General features: G+C 38.6%; 1 protein-coding gene across 1 annotated transcript in view; it reads right to left on the reverse strand.

The window, feature by feature from the left end:
* IL1RAPL2 (interleukin 1 receptor accessory protein like 2) overlaps positions 1–20,574 on the reverse strand; it is a gene marked incomplete at its 3' end in the record, with an annotated part of 1,526,880 nt that overhangs the window by 534,743 nt on the left and 971,563 nt on the right. The window lies entirely within an intron of this gene.

Here is a 20,574-nt window from a genome sequence, read left to right on the forward strand (position 1 = left end):
TTTATTAAGGTATTATATGTGTACACATGTTACCATTGCCCCCTATGCCCCACACCAATACATGCCCTCACCTCCCCTGTGTTTTGCATCCATTCTTTATGCTTCTATGCAAGTATACAAGTCCTTCAGTTGATCTCTTATCTCCTGCACCTCTCCCTAAACTTCCCACTGTAATTTGACAGTCTATTTGATGTTTACTGCCTCTGTATCTATCATTTTCCTTATCAGTTGATAGTTTTTTATTATCCACAAATGAGTGAGATCATGTGCTATTTCTCTTTCATTGACAGGATTATTTCATTTAGCATAATGTTCAACAGTTGCATCCAGGTTGCTGAAAATGGTAAGAATTCCTTCTTTTTTATAGCAGCATAGTATTCCATTGTATAGATGTACCATAGTTTTCTGATCCAGTCATCTGCTGACAGGTACTTAGGCTGTTTCCAGATCTTAGCTATAGTAAATTGTGCTGCTATGAACATAGGGGTGCATATATCCTTTCTAATTGGTGTTTCCAGTTTCTTAGGATATATTCCTAGGAGTGGGATTACAAGGTCAAATGGGAGTTCCATTTTCAGTTTCTTCAGGAAACTCCATACTGTTCTCCGCAGTGGCTGCACAAGTCTGCATTCCCACCAGCAATGCAGTAGGGTACCTTTTTCTCCATACCCTCACCAACACTTGTCCTTTATCAATTTGTTGATGATAGCCATTCTGACAGGTGTGAGATGGTACTGCATTGTCATTTAATTTGCATCTCTCAGATAATTAGTGACTTTGAGCATGATTTCATGTGTCTCTTTTCCTACCTTCTGTCTTCTTTCAAAAATATTCTATTTAGGTCTGGTGCCCATTTTTTTATTTGATCATTTATCTTCCTTTTATTAAGTTGTATAAGTTGTATGTAGATGTTGGAAATTAAACTTTTATCAGTGATAACATTTGCAAATATGTTCTCCCATACACTGGGCTTTCTTGTTGTTTTGTTGATGGTTTCTTTTGCTGTGAAAAAAGTTTTTTATTTTGATGTAGTCCCATTTGTTTCTTTTCTCTTTAACTTCCATTGCCCTAGGAGCAGTATCAGTGAAGAAGTTCTTTCTGCATATGTCTGATATTTTTCTGCCTGTGCATTCCTCTAGTATTTTTATGCTTTCCCATCTTATGTTTAAGTGCCTAATGAACTCAAAAGAGTTTATTTTGTGTACGGTGTAAGTTAGTGATCAACTTTCATTTTTTTGCATGCATCTGTCCAATTTTTCCAACACCATTTATTGAAGAAACTGTCTTGGCACCATTGTATGTTCATGCCTCCTTTGTCAAATATTACTTGAATGTTGTGGTTTTGTATTGTTGTGTTTTCATTGTCATTTGTTGCCATGATGTTGTTTTTTTTTTTTATCTTTCCTTGATCTGTCTGGTATCCAATCATTATTTAATAGCACACTGTTTAGTCTTCATATATTTGATTTCTTTGGATTTTTTATTGTAGTTTATTTCCAGTTTTTATGCCACTGTTATATGAGAACATGCTTGATATGATTTTTATTTTCTTGAATTGGAAGAGATTTTGCCTGTGTCTCAATATGTGGTCTATCTTTGAAAATGACCTATGTGCACTTGAGAAGAATGTATATTTTGTGGCTTTGGGGTGAAATGTTCTGAAGATGTCAATTAATTTCATCTGGTCTAGTTAGTTATTTAGGATTGATGTTTCTTTCCTGATTTTTTGTTTAGAGAATTTGTCCAATGGTGATAGTGGGGTATTAAAGTCTCCAACTATGATTGTGTTGCTGTCAATCTCTTCCTTGAAATAATCTAGGTTTTGTTTGTTTTTAATGTATTTGGGTGCTCTTATATTGGGTGCATATATGTTTATCAGAGTTATTTCTTCATGTTGGATTTCTCTCTTTAGTATTAGGAAGTGGCCTTCCTTATCTCTTATTATGTCCTTCACTTTGAAATCTAATTTGTCAGATATAAGTATTGATACCCCAGCTTTTTTTTTCATTTCCATTAGTCTGGAAAACCTTTTTTCATCCCTTTACCCCCAGTCTGTGTGTGTCTTTTTTTTCTGAAGTGGGTTTCTTATAGACAGCAGATATGTGGGTCTTGTGTTCTTATCCAATCTATTACCCTATGTCTTCTGATTTGGGCATTTAATCCATTTATATTTAAAGTTATTATTGATAGGTACTTATTAGTCACCATTTTTATTCTTTACCCCTGTGTTCATTCTTCACTTCCAATATATATATATATTTATAGGAGACCCTTTAGCATTTCTTGCATTGCTGGTTTGATGGTGATAAATTCCCTTAGTCCTTTTTTGTCTGTGAAGCTCCTGATTTCACTTTCAATATTTTTTTTATTTTTTAAAAATATATTTTATTGATTTTTTACAGAGAGGAAGGGAGAGGGATAGAGAGCTAGAAACATCGATGAAAGAGAAACATCGATCAGCTGCTCCTGCACACCCCCTACTAGGGATATGTCCACAACCAATGTACATGCCCCTGACAGGAATCAAACCTGGGACCTTTTAGTCTGCAGACCAACGCTCTATCCACTGAACCAAACCGGTTTCGGCTCACTTTCAATTTTGATTGATATCCTTGCTGGGTACAGTAGTCTTGGATTCAGACCCTTCCTTTTCATGACTTTGTATATTTCATTCAATTCCCTTCTAGCCTGATGAGTTTCTTTTGAGAAATCAGTTGCTAGTCTGATGGGGGTTCTTTGTATGTAACTTTCTTTCTCTCTTTGGCTGCTTTTAATATCCTTACTTCGCTGTTGGTGCTTTCCAATTTAATTATAATGTGCCTTGGCATAGGTCTTTTGGGGTTCATTTTGCTTGGTACTCTGTGAGCTTCTTGAATTGGTATGGGTTTTTTCTTCCCTGTATCAGGGAAGTTTTCTGTCATTATTTCTTCAGACAGGTTTTCTATTCCTTGCTCAGTTTCCTCTCTGTATGGCACTCCTATTATTCAGATGTTGTTTTGTTTCATGTTGTCCCAAAGTTCCCTTAGGTTCTCCTCCTACTTTTTTTTTTTTCCTAGAAGCTGCTCTAATTGGGTATTTTTCCCCACCTTGTACTATAACTCACTAATACAGTTCTCTGCTACTTCTAGTCTACTCTTGATGCTTTCTATTGAGTTCTTCACAGCAGAGATGTCATTTTTCATTTCTTCTTGGTTTTTCTTCATATTGGATCTTACTCATATAGTCAAATTTGTCTTCCATTGTGTTCAGCCACCTTATTACAATGTATCTGAATTCTTTCTCAGACACTTTGCTTGCCTCTATTTTGTTTACTTCCTTTAATGGTGATGCCTGCTTTTCTTTCATATGTGTGCTGTTTCTTTGTCTCCCCATGGTGTCTCTCCTCCAGATGTCTGGTTATGGAGTTCTCTCTCTCCTCTCTCTGGTGATTTGGCTCTGGAATGCATCGGCCGCTTCTTCTTCTAGTTGGTGAAGAAGTACAAGGGCTCTGAGCATCTCTTTATGTTGAAAACCCAGCAGGTGGCCACACTCTCCTCCAGGACACACTGAGACCTCCCCAGGATGAGTTGGCAGAACTTAGGGTGCCATGGAGGCAGCCCTGACCTTGGGGAGGAACCTGACCCAGGCCATTGTGGACCTGCATGCCCTGGTTCTGCCCATGCAGACACTCAGCTCTGACTTCGGCAAATGTTTTTTAAACACCAGTTATACTTCAGGCACTCTGCTAGATGATGGAGCGATTTTTATTGTATAGGCACACTGCTTACTCCTAAGATTCAATAACATGAATACTTCTGTATCATTGAAATGCCACCTATGAGTCGAGAAAAAGTTGTGATTGATGAAAGGAGGGAGGTGGAAAATGAAGAGGACCAGATCACAAAGACCTTGGTCAACGACACCAAGTGTTTTATGAAGTAGAAAGATGTAATTAGATTTACATTGTAGGAAAACAAACAAACCAACATGATGCCATCTTCCTTTTTCTTGAAATGTCTGCCTACTAAAGAGGAATAACAGCAAAGGTGTTGGACATGGAATATTAAGATGAAAAAAAAAGTATTGATTTGAAGACAGATGAGTATATGTTTATTTTTAAGTGACCCTTGAAATAATATGATTGAATCAACTCTGAGCTATGTGTGTCATACAGAACATTTTCATAGGCTGGATAGGAATTCAGGGGGTGGGTAAGAGAAAGGGTGAGGGAGAGGAGGGAGGTGGGATTGATGCAAGTCTCAATGCTGTGTAAATTTGAGTGGATCATATAACATAGTTGTCTGGGACAATTCCAATATATGCCAATTGTCCTAACATAAATTATTAGTAATAACCTCTTTCATTCTCAAATTTTTTGGTTCTGATTATAAATTATGTACCAGTTTACTTAAAGGTAGGCTCCACTAATAAGAGCATTAAAAAATAACAATATTGGCTCTGGCTGGATGGAGCATTGTCCCATACGCCAAAGGCTGTGGGTTTGATCCCCTGTTGGGATGCTTACAAGAGGCAACCTCTCTCTCTCTCTCTCTCTCTCTCTCTCTCTCTCTCTCTCTCTCTCTCTCTCTCTCTCTCTCTTCCCTCCCTCACTCCCTCCCTCCCTGCCTTAAATCAATAAACATCCTCAAGTAAAGATTAAAAATTTTTTTAAAAAGAATCTTGAAGGTCCATCTGATGTTCTAGTCAGAGCAAAGTGAAACATCCACTACATTTACTCCACCACAGGAGAGCAGAAATACCCTTCAAAAGGGAAGTGTGATTAATGGTATGTTTGTAAAACCTGTGGCTAACTATAATCCAGCTCCTATCCTAAAAGCATTGATCATAATTATCCTGGGGAAACTTCTCTATGACATTCACAGATTCTGAATGTTGCTTTCCTAACAACTGTACATAATCAAGTTTAAGTTATAACAGTAACATTTGGTAATTAAAGAGAGGGAATCAAGCCACTGGTTTGGCTCAGTGGATAGAGCGTCGGCCTGCAGACTAAAGGGTCCCAGGTTCAATTCTGGTCAAGGGCATGTACCATGGCTGTGGGCACATCCCCAGTAGGGTGTGTGCAGGAGGCAGCTGATCAATGTTTCTCTCTCATAGATGTTTCTAACTCTCATTCCCTCTCCCTTCCTCTCTGTAAAAAATCAATAAAATATTTTCTTTTAAAAAGAGAGGTAATCAAATGAAGCATCTTATAGAAAAAACTAGAGGCCCAGTGCGTGAAATTTGTGCATGAGTAGGGTTCCTAGGCCTGGCCAGCAATCAGGGCTGATAGGGGCCTTCCAACTGTCAGCCAGGGCCTACCTTCCCTGGCTGTTAGCTGTGGGCCGGGGCCTTCCTTCATTCCATGCTGCCCCATGGTGATCAGTACACATCATAACAAGCAATAAAACTCCTGGTCTCCAGGTTGAACTCCTGTGGGGACACTTTGGATATTAGCCATATATATATATATGCAAATAAATTCCTATGCCCAGGTCCTGGCAGTAGAGGAATAGGAAGAAGCCAAGAAATGACAATGTATTTAAAAAAATAAATAAAAAGGATTACTCTACTCTGGGCTGATAAGTCCCATCTGGTGGTTGGTACTAAAATAATAATTTGATTTCAAAGATAAACAAAATTCAACCCAATCTGGTGATCTATTTATGTCAAATGAACTTTTAGAATTATGAATATAATATTATTTTCAGTAGTAACAAAAATAACACTATCAAGCAAAGTGGTATATCTTGGAACACAAAATAGGAATAGTGAGGAAGACACAAAATAACCAAACTAAGTAGAAGAAAAATAATTTCTTTGAAAATATTTTTAAAACATTAAAATTAAAACAATAATTTATGCTGATAATATAACATGCTAGAATTTCCAATTATTTTCAATCAGAAATACAAGCTTGCAATTAAAGTTGCAAATTTCAGTTGATTATAATTAGGAATTAATCCCCAAAGATTAGTACCCCTTTTATGTAATAAGACACATAACAGATCAAGACACAAATGATAACAAGATGCTATCAAGATGTATTAAGTAAAGCTCTATTGTGAATAAGAGACTCTATGCAAAAACTTGTGATAAATCTAGACACAAGAAAATATAGAATTTGTCCTAATTATAGGGTGGTTTTAACAGCAATATAGTCATTGGCCATATGATTGAGAGATGCAAGTCTTTTATTATTTTCTGTCGCAAATCATATCATTATTTAATTGACTCCCTCAGACACTGTGATTATTGATATGTCTCTCCTTTTTCTTTTCCAAAGGTAAAACTGGCTTGTTCTTACAACATGATGACATTAAATTGGTAATTATAAAGTACTCTCAACTAATAATCATAAAATTGCCACTTTTTAAAAATTAAAATTTATTGTTGAAAGCATTACATATGTCCTCTCCTACCACCTGCATTGACCTCGTTTAGCACGTGAGCTGTTTCCAGATTTTAGCTATTGTACATTTTGCTGCTATGAACATAGGGATGCATACATTCTTTCTGACTGGCGTTTAAGATCTGTTAGGATATATTCATAGAAGTGGGATCACTGAGTCAAATGGAAGTTCCATATTTAATTTTGTGAGGCAACTCCATATTGCTTTTCCCTAATGGCTGCATGAGCCTACATTCCCACCAGCAGTATACTAGGGTTCTCTTTTTCACCCCACATACACACAAGCACTTATCATTTGTTGCTTTATAAATGGTAGCCATTCAGATCATTGCCATTTTAATTTGCATCTCTCTGATGATCCAGAACTTTGAGAATTGTTTCATATGTCTCTTGGCCATCTGTATACTAACCTTGGACAAGTGTCTATTTAGGTCCATTGGCCATTTTTAAATTGGATTGTTTGCCTTCCTCTTGTTAAATTGTATGAGTTTCTTATATATTTAGGATATTTGATCTTTCTCAGATGTATCATTGCCAAATCTCTTCTCCCAAACAAAGGACTCCCTTTTCACTTAGGTGATTTTGCCGTTGTTATTTTTTTTTCTGTACAAAAGCACTTTATGTTTATACTAGAAAACCAGCTCAAGAAATCCATGCCCCGGTGCATTCCCTATGTGTGGCCTGTGATCAGGGCCATCTTCCCCAGCTTCCCACAGTGACTATACACCCAATGCCACCTACACCTGGCTCCCCATTCACCATCCAGTGTTTGGAGCCTAACAGTTGGGGGAAGGGACCAAGAAGTTGGCCATTCCACCTGTTTGCCAGCCCCACCGCCCCCCCACCACCCATGAGTTCCCCAGTTTACCATCAGGCGATCAGAGCCTGATGGCCAGGGGAAGGAAATAAGAGATTGGTCATTCCCACCTGCTTGCCGGCCCTGCCAACACCAATGGTCACCCTCTCTGTGTGCAGTGACCACAGGGTGCAGGTCTTGGCCTCAAGCCACCTGCCTCCCACAACACCCACCCTGGTTCCCTGTTCACCATTGGGCGATAAGAGCCTGGTGGCCAGGAAAAGGATCTAGAGGTCAGCCGTTTTCGTACACATCCACTTGTTGGAACCATCCCCGTTGCCACTAGTTGCCCTGTGTGGGGGACTTGGCTTGTGTCACCTGCATCCTCCACCACCCACCCCAGGCTCCCCATTCACCTTTAGATGATTGGAGCCTGCCAAGGAAAGGATCCAAGAAGTGGTCAGTGTGCCTCACAGTGACTGGTTCAGTGGTCATTTTGGTCATTCCACCATTAGGGTCAATTTGCATATTATCCTTTTATTATGTAGAACTGGAGGCCTGGTGCACAAAATTTGTGCACAGAGGCGGGGGGGGGGGGTGCCTCAGCACAGCCTTCACCCTCTCCAATCTGGGACCCCTTGAAGGATGTTCAACTTCCCATTTATGCCTGATCCCTGTGGTGGGATTGGGCTTAAATGGGCAGTCGGACATCCAGTCACAATCCAGGACTGCTGGCTCCCAACTGCTTGCCTGCCTGCCTTCCTGATTGACCCTAACCGCTTCTTCCTGCCAGCCTGATCGCCCCCTAATGATTCCCATGCCAGCCTGATTGATGTCTAACTGCTCCCCTGCCAGCCTGTTTGCTCCCAACTTCCCTCTTCTGCCAGCGTGGTCACCCCTAACTGCCCTCCCCTGTAGGATTGATCACCTCCAACTGCCCTCTCTTGCATGCCTGATGCCTCCAAACTTCTCTCCCCTGCTGGCCATTTTGTGGTGGTCATCTTGTGTCCACATGGGCGCAACCATATGGTGTGTTGGAGTGATGGTCAATCTGCATATTACTCTTTTATTGGATAGGATAGAGGCCTGGTGCACGGGTAAGAGCCAGCTGGTTTGCCTTGAAGGGTGTCCTAGATCAGGGTGGGGGTTCCCTTGGGGTGTGGGGCGGCCTGAGCAAGGGGCCTGTGGTGGTTTGCAGGCTGGCCATGCCCCCTGGTGATCCAAGCAGAGGCCCTGGTATCTGGAATTTATTTACCTTCTACAATTGAAACTTTGTAGCCTGGAGCGGAGCCAAGCCTCCTGCTTGTTCTGTGGCTGCTGTGGCTGCCACCATTTCTCTTGGAATTTGTTTACCTTCTATAATTAAAACTTTGTATCCTTGTTTGGAGGCTTAGGCTGGCAAGGGCAGCCAGAAAGCTTGGCTTCTTCCATTGCAGGGGACAATCCTAGCCTCCCACTCTTTCTAGCTACTTGGCTGCCACCATTTCTGTTTGGATTTATTTACCTTCTATCATTGGATTTTTGTAGCCTTGAGTAGAGGCTTACCTTTCCACAGCAAGGGCAGATGGAAAGCTTTGCTTCCTCCATTGCCTGGGAAACCCAAATCTTCCTCCTTCTCTCTGTGGCCACAGCCATCCTGGTTGGGTTTATTTGCATACTCGCTCTGATTGGCTGGTGGGCGTGGCTGGTGGGTATGGCTGGTGGGTGTAGCAGAGTGATGGTTAATTTACATATTACTCTTTTATTAGCTAGGATAGTCCCATTTTTTTTTCTCCTTAGTTTCCTTTGCCCAGGACCATGTATCCATAAACATATTGTTGCATGCGATGTCTGAGATTTTGCTTCCTCTGATTTCTTCTATGATTTTTATTGATTCACATCTTACAGTTAAGTCTTTTATTCACTTTGTGTTTATTCTTGTGTATGGTGTTAGTTGGTGGTCTCTTGATTTTTTTGCATGCACCTGTCCAATTTTCCCAGCACCATTTATTGATGAAACTGTCTTGGCTCCATTGTATGCTCATGCCTGCTTTGTCAAATATTAATTGAGCATATGGCTTGAGTTAATTTCTGGGTTCTCTATTCTGTTCCATTGATCTATGTGCCTGTTCTTGTGCCAATACCAGGCTGTTTTGGTTACAGTGGCTTAGTAGTATATTTTGATATTTTGTATTTTGATCCCTTCAACTTTTTTCTTCTTTCTCAACATTGCTGCAGCTATTTAGGGTCTTTTGGTTCATTTGGGAAATAGTAGTTCACTGAGTTATATAGAACATCCAAATATAGAACAGGCCATTATGTCATATCAAAGAGTCATGTTCAGGAGCATCATCACCAATAAGAAAAGTCTCAAGATTTTGAGAAGCTTTCTACTTCACAGTGCTGGATTTTTGGAGTATTTGTTCTAGATCTGTGAAATAAGCCTTTGGTATTTCAATAGGGATTGCATTAAATCTGTAGATTGCTTTGGGTAGTACAGACATTTTAATTATGTTAATTCTACCAACCCATGAACATGTTATATTCCTCCACTTGTTTATATCTTCTTCTGTATCTTTTTTCAATGTCTTGTGGTTTTCTGAGTATTCTTTTCTTTCTTGATTAAGTTTCTTCCTAAGTACCTTCATTTTTTTGGAATGGTAAATGAGATTAGTGTTTCAATTTCTATTTCTGACAATTCATTATTGGTGGATAAATATGCCATCTATTTGTGGATATTGATTTTGTATCTGGCTACATTGCCAAATTGTTTTATTAAATCTAATAGTATTTTGGTGGAGTGTTTGGGGTTGTCATGTTTGAATAATGACAGTATTACTTCCTCCTTTCCAATTTTGAGCCCTTTTATTTCTTTCTCTTATCTGATCACTGTGGTTAGTACTTCTAGTACTATGTTCAATAAGAGTGGTGAAAGGGGACATCCGTGTCTCTTCCCTGTTCTTATGGGAAATGGTTTTAGTTTTTGCCCATTGAGTATAATGTTCACCGTTGGTTTCTCATATGTGAACTTAAATATTTAGAAGTATAAGGAACAACCTAAGATTGGCACAGTTGCAGAGGTGCCATCAGGAGAGAACTTGAGGGTCAACAGAGGAGGGTCACAGACCATCATTCCCCCAACTTTGCAGGGGCTTGAAACCTCAACCCTTCTGAGGGAAGTTTCCTTCCCCCATGGCTGCTTTGCTTCCCATGCACAGCTCAAATTGGGACCAAGGTAACAGACAGAGACTTGGTCAAAATCAGCTACCCTCTAACTGCAACAGAACTTGTTTGAGTTGTCTTCTACCCGTGGTGTGGGGAACTGGGTTTTTGATATCTAAATTGAGCCTAACACCAGGAATGCTCAGAGCCTATTCAAGAAGTCAAATAATCTATTCCACTAATATTTACAGGGTAAAATAAGATTGTTGTTAGAGTATTAAATTTGACAATAAAATAGTAGTCAAGTTTTCAGAGTAATTTAATTGGCTAATTGAAATAAGCAAATATTCTAGAAAAAATTATTGTACTGTAAAAAAATCTGTTCCCAAAGTGTTAACAAAAATTTTTATTGGTAGTTCATCTTATGGTAAAATTGCATCACCTGTAATGAACATAAAGCAGTCATATTTAGCAAAAATTAAAATTTAAAAGCTATCAAGACTACATTACAAAATTTCCAAAAGCCTCCCAATACATAAATCAGAAAAGGGGGGATAATAGAAGAATATCATGTAAGGAAAAATATCTGTAAGTAAATTACATCTAGAAAATTTTTACTTTAGAAATTTCATTTGTAATGGTAACAGCAAGACATGCATGAAAAACACACATGGTGTCAAAACAAGCCAAAGGAAAATCATTTGGGCAAAAAATGAAAAAGGATCCCAAGTCATATTTATAGAAAATATTCCTTTATTAATTTTTGGTCAAGCATATGTTTGTATATTTTCAGAAAACAACTCCAAAGCTATGTGGATTCCAGCAACAGAGAGGAATTGACAGGAGTGCTCCAGCCATGAAGACAGAAGAGTAACAGTCCAGAGATGGAAGACGCTTGATGATCCCTTGCCAATACTAGCAGTCAGCAGCTGTGCATCACTGCAGGTTACCCAGGACCAAACCAGAGAGAGTTGGACCTGCATTACCTCCATTTGTCCACCATCCAAAACTGAAATATCATGCTGACATGTACACATAAATAACTGTTTGACATAGAAATTGGGACTCAAAAGAACTGTTGACCCAGAAAGAAACTCACTACAGACTGATTCATTTGGCTCTCAGCATAACCATATTGCTTGTCTCATTTTCAGTTCTTATAAGTTTATTTCTTGTATCACATGATCTCACTCATCTAGGGGAAATAATGAACAACATAAACTGATGAACAAAAACAGACCCTGAGACTGGAAAGCATCGATCAGACTGTCAAATCTCAGAGGGAAAATAAGGGTGGATGGGGGTAATGGAGAGAGAATTTGTATGCATGCATTTAAGCCTAACCAGTGGTCACGACAACAGGGGGTTGAGGGCATATGTGGGGAGGGGTTTAGGATGGGAATGAGTGGATGAGGACAAATATGTGATATCTTAATCCATAAAGAAATTTAAAACATATTTAGAAGTATAATCCCTTTAGTCCCACTTTACTGAGAGTTTTTATAAAATATTAAATGTTGGATGTCACATGCTTTTTCTGTGTCTAATGATATGATCATGTAATTTTGTCTTTCAATTTGTTTACGTGATGTATTTTGTTTATTGATTTGTGAATATTGTATCAGCTTTGCATCCCTGGAATAAATCCCACTTAGTCATTGTGTATGATCTTTTTAATATGCTAACATCATTGCATCCGATTTGCTAATATTTTGTTGAGGATTTTTGCATCTATGCTCATTAGTGTTATTGGCCTGTATTTTTCTTTCTTTGCAGTGCCTTTATCTAGTTTTGGAATTAAGATAACAGTGGCCTAATAAAAAGAACTTGAAAGTATTCCTTCCTTTGGATTTGTTGGAATAGTTCAAGGAGTATAGATGTCCGCTGTTCTTTAAACATTTGGTAAAATTCCCCTGTGAAGCAGTAAGTACCAGGCCTTTTATTTGTTGGGAGGTTGTTGGTTTTTGTTTTGTTTTGTTTTTTGTTTGTGAGTGTGTCTTTTTTACTACTCTTTCTATTTCATCAAATATTATTAGCCTATTCAGGTTTTCTGATTCTTCCTAATTCAGTTTTGGAAGACTGTAATTTTTTTTAGGAATTTATCCATTTCATCCAGGTTTTCCAGCTTGTCGGGATATAGGTTTTTTTTGTTTTGTTTTGTTTTGTTTTTTATAGTATTTTCTTACAATCTTTTGTATTTCTGTGGTTTCATTTGTTTATTCACTGCTTTTGTTTCTGATTTTATTTTTTGGGTCCTCATTCTTTGTTTCTGGATGAGTCTGTCTAATGGTTCATCAATTTTGTTTATCTTTTCAAAGAACCAGTAATTGGTCTCATTGATTTTTTTGTATATATTATACCCTCTATGTCATTTATTTCTGCTCTAATCTTGATAATTTATTTCCTTCTACTTACTCTGGGTCTTCCTTGTTGTTCTCTTTCTAATTCTTTAAGTTGTAAGGTTAAATAACTTATTATTCATTTTTCTTGATTTTTCACATAAGCTTGTAGTGCTATGAACTTCCTTCTCAAGAACGCTTTTGTTGTTTCTCATAGATTTTTGGTGTTGTGTATACATTTTCACTTATTTCCAGAAAGATTTATTTATTTATTTTTTTTACCTCGCTGGCCACCAGTTCATTGTTTAATAACATGCTATTTATTCTCCATGTGTTTGAATGTTTCTGGGTATTTTTATTGTAGTTGATTTCTAATTTCATTCTATTGTGATCAGAAAAGATGCTTGATATCATTTCAATCTTTTTGAACTTGTAGAGATTTGTTTTGTGTCATTATGGTCTATCTTTGAAAATGACCTGACCATGAACAAAGGTACATAAATGCCAATATGCACCACCTCCACACACACACATCAAAATTACAACAAAGATACAGAACAACTGTCATTAGAATCACATGAAATCTGGCTGAATGGAAGTCTTTCAACAGAGAAGTAAAAAAGAAAGTACATTGAGACTGGTAATAGGGGCTGAGGGATGGAATAGGCTGGTTTAACACAATCATGTGTAATTGTTTTAAATTAGGAGAAAGATTTTCACTGTGGAGTCCACTCATGAGGAGCAATAGGCACCTGTTATACAGCATACCCCCATCCCAAGGTTACAGAGCTGGGAAGAGAAGTCTCCACAATTAAGGGCTTTTAAAAAATGGAGATTGTGACTGAGTGACACAGAGACGGCCAGAGGCCAAGGTCTCCCCTTTAAACGGCTGGCACATCAACTTACTCAGACTCCATTCTTCTGAAATCAAGCACTGGGCAACTTTGAGGGACCCAGCCACATAGCAGGAGGAACTGGATTGTGTGGCATTAGGACAGAAACTTGAGGGATGGCTTTCTCCCAGACTCAGTGCTCATAGGGGTCATTGTTCCTGTGCTGGGACCTCTCCTGACACAGCTGAATGACAGACAAATCTGAGTCTTCATCAACCTGTTTCACAGTGTTTTTCTCTGCCCTAGTGGTTCCCTGAAACCTCATGTCATCCAATTTGTAGCTCCACCCAAGCTGTTTGCAGCAACTTTTCCATATCAATGGCCTGCCCTCGCTAAGATGTCAGACTTTCTTATATTCTCTGAAACTAGGTGCAGCTGGTGTCAGTATGTTGCAAAACTATCAATAAAAGACCTAATAATTGGTACTAGCACCAGCATGCCTTGCTCAACAGTGGGGCCTTATCTGGGCATTTCCATGCCTAATACAAATAGCGGTCATCTATAAATCTCTCTGTAGCTCCCTCCATGTGGCCCCAGGCAGTGGCTGACACTGTATATCTCTGGAGGTTCTTAATCCAATGCACATAGTGGACAGCTTCAGACCATACTGAATTACAACAATGCATTTCAACCAGCAACAAACTCCAGAGGAAGACTCAGGGAGCACTAAAGACCCAATGAAGCATGTCTGGCTCCATAGGAGTGTTTTCTGCATATCAGCTCTCCCATTATAGTTGCAGCTGGGCAACTTTGAGGGACCCAGCCACATAGCAGGAGGAACTGGATTGTGTGGCATTAGGACAGAAACTTGAGGGATGGCTTGAGGTCAATTCCTCCTAGTGGCAATTGGTCTTGAGGTCAATTCCTCCTAGTGACACCAATAGCAATCAAGGCTCAACTATAAGACTGCCCATACAGGCCAAACAGAGGCACATTTAGAGTACCCAGCTCAGATAACTGGGGAGGATCAGCCATTCTACTAATTCTAGGAGGCATAGCAGCTCTATCTAATACATAGAAACAAACACAGGGAAGCAGCCAAAATGCAAAGACAAAGAAACAGGTCACAAATGAAAAAAAAATGGAATCAAACAAACTACTGTAAAGAGTTTAAAATTATGGTTATAAGGTTACTGAATGAACTTCATGAGAGCTTCAAGGGACTCAGTGAGAATTTTAAGGATCTTAGTAATAATGTCCAAGACATCAAAACAGGCCAGCCAGAAATTAAGCATACACTATCTGAAATAAAGAGTAATTTACAGGGATTCAATAGTAGAGGATTATGAGAATCCAATCAATGCTTTGGAATACTCCCAATTAGAAAACAAAAAGAAAAAAAAAGAATCCAAAAATTTGAAAATAGTGTAAAGAAAGTACTGGACAACTTGAAAGGTACATTATAGGAGTGCCAGAAGAAGAAAAGAAAGAACAAAATATTGAAAACCTATTTGAAGAAATAATGACAGAAGACTTCCCCTACCTGCTTAAAGAAATAGACTTACAAATCCAGGAAGCCCACAGAATCCCAAACAAGAGGAATCCAAAGAGGCCCACATTAAGATGCATCATAATTAAAATGCCAACGATTAAAGATAAAGAGAAGTTCTTAAAAGCAGCAAGAGAAAAGAAGTTACTTACCTTCAAGGGAGCCCATACAGCTGCTAATTTCTCAATAGAAACTTTGCAGGTTAGAAGGGAGTACAAAATAAATATTCAAAGTGATGAATAGCAAGGACCTATAACCAGGATAATTCCACCAAGCAAAACTATCATTTAGAATTGTAGGTCAGATAAAGAGCTCAGAGACAAGAAAAAGCTAAAGGAGTTCATCACCACCAAACCAGTATTATATAAAATGTTTAAGGCTATTCTTTAAGAAGAGGAAGAAGAAGAAAAAGAATAATAAGTATGAATAATAAAATGTCAATAAATAAATATCACTCAAAAATCAAAATAAATGACCAAGAAATCTAATGAAAAAAAATAAGCTGGTGAATAAAATAAAATCAGAGTAATGGAAACATGGAACAAGTTGCTGAATCTCAGATGGAAATGAAAGGGGGGCAAGAAGAGATTAATCAAAGATATTACCTAAAGGCAAGAACTAACTGTATGAAGATAATAGGGAGATGAAAGGGCCATCAGTAATATTCTCAACAATAAAGATGTTTTTTAAAAAAGAGAATGACCCTTGCACACTTGAGGAGAATGTATATTCTGTATTTTGTGGGTGAAATGTTCTATGAATGTCACTTAAAATCCTTTTGATCAAGTGTGTCAGTTAGAGTCTCTGTTTCCTTGTCAATTTTTTCTTTTTTTGGGGGGGGGGCCTGGAAGATCTATCTAGTGAAGTCAGTGTGGTGTTAAAATACCCTACTATCACTGTATTGCTGTCAATCTCTACCTTAACATCTGCTAGAAGTTGTTTTGGGTTTTTTTGTTTTGTTTTTTTTTTGGTGGGTTTTTTTTGTGTGTGTGTGTTTGTGTGTGTGTGTGTGTGTGTGTGTGTGTGTGTGTGTGTGTGTGTGTTTTGTATATTTAGGTACTCCTATTTGGCTGCATTTATGTTTACCATGGTTATATCCTCTTGTTGGATCTATCCTTTTATGTAGTGACCTTTATTGTCTCTTGTGATGGCCTTCATTTTGAAGGCTATTTTGTCAGATATGAGTATTGTTATCCCACATATTTTCCCCTTTCCATTTATATGGAAATTTGTTTTCCACCCCTTCACTCTCATCCTGTGTGAGTCTTTTATTCTAAAGTGCACCTCTTGTAGAGAGCATATACCTTGGTCATGTTTTTGTATCCATTCAGCTACCCTATGCCATTTGATCTGCACATTTAATTCATTTACATTTAAGGTTATTATTTATAAGTAGTTATTTATTGCCATTTAATATATATATTCTTCTCATTACAGGAGTCCCTTTAGCACTTCTTGCAGTGCTGGTTTGGTGGTGATAAAATCCTTTAGCCTTTTTTTTTTTTTTTTTTTTTTTTTTTTGGTCTGGGAAGCTCTTTATTGCACCATCTGTTTTGAATAATTGCTGGATATAGTAATGTTGGTTTCAGATGCTTGCTTTTCGTTACCTTGAATACTTCATGAAATTCCTTTCTAGCCTGCAGAGTTTCTGATGAGCAGTCATCTGACAGCCTATGGGAGCTCCTTTGTAGGTAACAAATTGCTTTTCTATTGTTGTCTTTAAGATTCTTTCTTTGAGCTGGAAGATGGTGAGGTGGAAAAGGAGGACCTATGTAATACTTTAAACAATAAAGGTTAAAAATATTCTCTTTGTCTTTAATTTTTGGCATTTTAATTAGGATGTTTCTGGACAAGGGCCTGTTTGGAATTTCTTACATGTGCCTCCTGAACTTGTATGACTTCTTCCTTAATTAGGTTAGGGAAGTTTTCTGTCATTATTTTTTCAAACATGTGCTCTATCCCTTGCTCACTTTTGTCCCCTTCTGGTATATATGTTCTGTGAATATTATTACATTTCATGTTGTCCCACAGTTCCATACGCTGTCCTCCTGTTTATTATTATCACTAGAGGCCTGATGCACAAAATTCATACACAGGGTGGGAGGGTGTCCCTCAGCCCAGTCTGCACCCTCTCCAATCTGGGACCCCTCGAAGGATGTTCAACTGCCCATTTAGGATGTTCAACTCGATCCCACCAAGGATCGAGTCTAAACAGGCAGTCGGACATCCCTCTTGCAATCCAGAACTGCTGGCTCCCAACTACTTGCCTGCCTGCCTTCCTGATTGACCCTAACCGCTACTTCCTGCCAGCCTTATCACCCCCTAACGACTCCCATGCCAGCCTGATTGATGTCTAACTGCTTCCCTGCCAGCCTGTTTGCTCCCAACTTCCCTCTTCTGCCAGCCTGGTCACCCCTAATTGCCCTCCCCTGCAGGGTTGATCACCTCCAACTGACCTCCCTAGCAGACCTGGTCCCTCTCAACTGCCCTCCCTTACAGGTCTGATGCCTCCCAGCTGCCCTTCCCTGCTGGCCATCTTGTGTCCACATAAGGGCTGGATCTTTGACCACATGGAGGCATCCATCTTGTGTGTTGGAGTGATAGTCAATCTACATATTATTCTTTGATTAGATAGGATAGAGGCCTGGTGAATGGGTGGGGGCCAGCTGGTGGGGGTTCCCTTGGGGCGTGGGGATGCCTGAGTGAGGGGCCTTTGGTAGTTTGCAGTCTGGCCACGCCCCCTAGTGACCCAAGCAGAGGCCCTGGTATCTAGAATTTATTTACCTTCTACAATTGAATCTTTGTAGCCTGGAACAGAACCAACCCTCCTGTTTGCTCCATGCCTGCAGCCATTTCTGCTTGGATTTGTTTACCTTCTATAATTAAAACTTTATAGCCTTGAGTGGAGGCCTAGGCCAGCTAGGGCAGCTGGAAATCTTGGCTTCCTCATTTGCCAGGGGCAACCCTAGCCTGTTCTCTCCAGCACTGTGGCTGATGCCTTTTTCTTGGGATTTATCTTTTATAATTGAAACTTTGTATGCTTGAGTGGAGGCCTAGACAGGCCAGGGTGTGTGGAAAGCTTGGCTTCTTCTATTGCCAGGGAAACCCAAGCCTTTCTACTGCTCTGTGTGGCTGGAGCCATCTTGGTTGGGTTTAATTTGCATATTCACTCTGATTGGCTGGTGGACATGGCTTGTGGGTATAGCGGAGCAATTGTTAATTTACATATTACTCTTTTATTAGGTAGGATTATTATTATTATTATTATTATTATTATTTGTGTTTTTTATTGTTTTGCTATAAAATGCTTTATTGCTTCTATTTGGCCCAGTTCATGGGAGAAGACTCCAGGTTGCTTAGAGGTTCCCAAAAGACACTCAGACAAAATCCAGGCACCAGGGGAATGCAGAGGGACCCCTCAAAGGCCTCTGATCTCCAAATAGTCCTAGTTGTGCTATAGCATGAGCCTTTAAAAGAGATAAAGCTTTCTAATATTTAAATTTAAAAATGGGATGATAGTGGAAAAATATCATGTAAAGAAAAATATCCAGTGAGTAAATTACATCTAGAAAATTTTTACTTTAGAAAATTAACTTTCATCTGAAATGCTAACAACAAGATACCCAGGAAAAACATACATGGTGTCAAAACAAGCCAGAGGACAATCATTTGGGGAAAAAATGAAAAGGGATCCCAAGTCAACTTCATAGAAAATATCCCTTTATTAACTTTTGGTCGAAAATATATTTGTACATTTTCAGAAAACAACTCTGAAACCATGTGGGTTCCTGCAACAGGGAGGAATTGACAGGAGTGCCCCAGCCATAAAGACAGAAGAGAATCAGTCCAGAGATGGAAGACGCTAACAACGCCTTGCTATACTAGCAGAGAGGAGCTGTGTGTCGCTGAAGGATGCCCAGGACCAAACCAGAGATGGTCAGAACTGCATAAACACCATTTTTCAACCAACCAGATTGGAAATACCATGGCTGACATGTACACATAAGGAACTATTTGACATTGAAATGGGGACTCAAAAGAACTGTTGACCCAGAAAGGAACTCACTACAGACTGATTCATTTGCCTCTTATAGCTTGTCTCAGTTTTAGTCCTTATAAGGGAATTCCTTGTATCACATGATCTAGGGGAAATAATGAACAACATAAATTGATGGACAGAAAAAGACCTGGAGACAGAGAATCAGTGATCAGACTGTTGGTCATCAGAGGGAAGGTTAGGGGAGGATAGGGGCAAAGGGGAGATATCAACCAAAGGACTTGTGTGCATGCATATAAGCCTAACCAGACGTCATGGACAACAGGGGGTGGACATACACGGGAAGGAGTTTGGGATGGGAATGGGGGGATGAGTACAATTATGTAACACCATAATCAATAAATAAATTTAAAAAATAAAACAAAACAAAGAGATACTCTTTCAGCCAAGCCTTGGAGCCATCCAGAGTGTAGTATCCTTCTATTTTTTTAATTGTTCTTTTTTTATTTTTGGTTCTCTGATTGATTAATTTTTTTCTACTCTGTCTTCTAATTGACTGATCCAGTCTTAGGCTTCCCGAAGTCAGCTTTGTATTTCTTCCACTGGGTTCTTTATTATCACTATGTCATTCATTATAGTTACTATATCTTTTCTCATGCTGTTTAACAGCTTTGTCATCATTATTCTGAACTATATGTCTGAAAAATTTCTTATCACCATTTCATTTAGCTCTTTTTCTGGATATTTCTCTTGTTCTTTCATTTGGGGCTTGTTTTTTTTGTTTGCTTTTTTTGTTTTTGTTTGTTTGTTTTTTGTTTTGTTTTGTCTTTCCATTTTGGTTGCCTTCATGTGAAATGAGAACCAAAGGACATCATGGTGCATTGTAGTCCAAATAATAAAAATTGTAGGGATATTGAAGCATTTTACAGCACACAGTAACCCAGCCATGTGCAACTCAAAAGAACCTACACTTATTAGTGCATAGCCATGTATCAAACAATGTTGTTGTTGCTGTAAAACCTGATTAACGTGTCATAAATTTTTTAGTTTAGTATTTTACTTTCTTTCATTTTTAATTGTTTTTGAATAAAAGTTATACATATAAAGATTTAAAACTAAGTCAATACCTTTTTGCAATTTAATAAAACGTATAATAAACATAATTTAAGATATCAATAGCAGTCCATAGAAGTTTTCTTCTTTAAAATATCTATTTGTTAAGTGATTACTTTGCTGAATAGGGAATTATATTGTAGTTTCATATTGGTGGAGAAGGGTCAGAGAAAGCAAGGGAAAGATTCCAGCTAGTGAAAAGTTAAGTCTTGGGGTGAATCTTACTGCAATACTAACATCATGGGGAAAGAGAAAGAAGAAACTGTCTTACATGCTATAAGCCTTTGTTCTTTCTAGGTTCACATCAATTGTATTGGCTTCCAAAATCATCTCTTCACATAATTTTCTTCTGCCTCCCGATTCTGGTTCTTTCTTCACATTTGAGCTTTAAATCCATATTGCATCTGTTAATAAT

The sequence above is a fragment of the Pipistrellus hanaki genome (assembly GCF_964339955.1).
Source record: "Pipistrellus hanaki genome assembly, chromosome: X".
NCBI classification, from domain to species: Eukaryota; Metazoa; Chordata; class Mammalia; order Chiroptera; family Vespertilionidae; genus Pipistrellus; species Pipistrellus hanaki.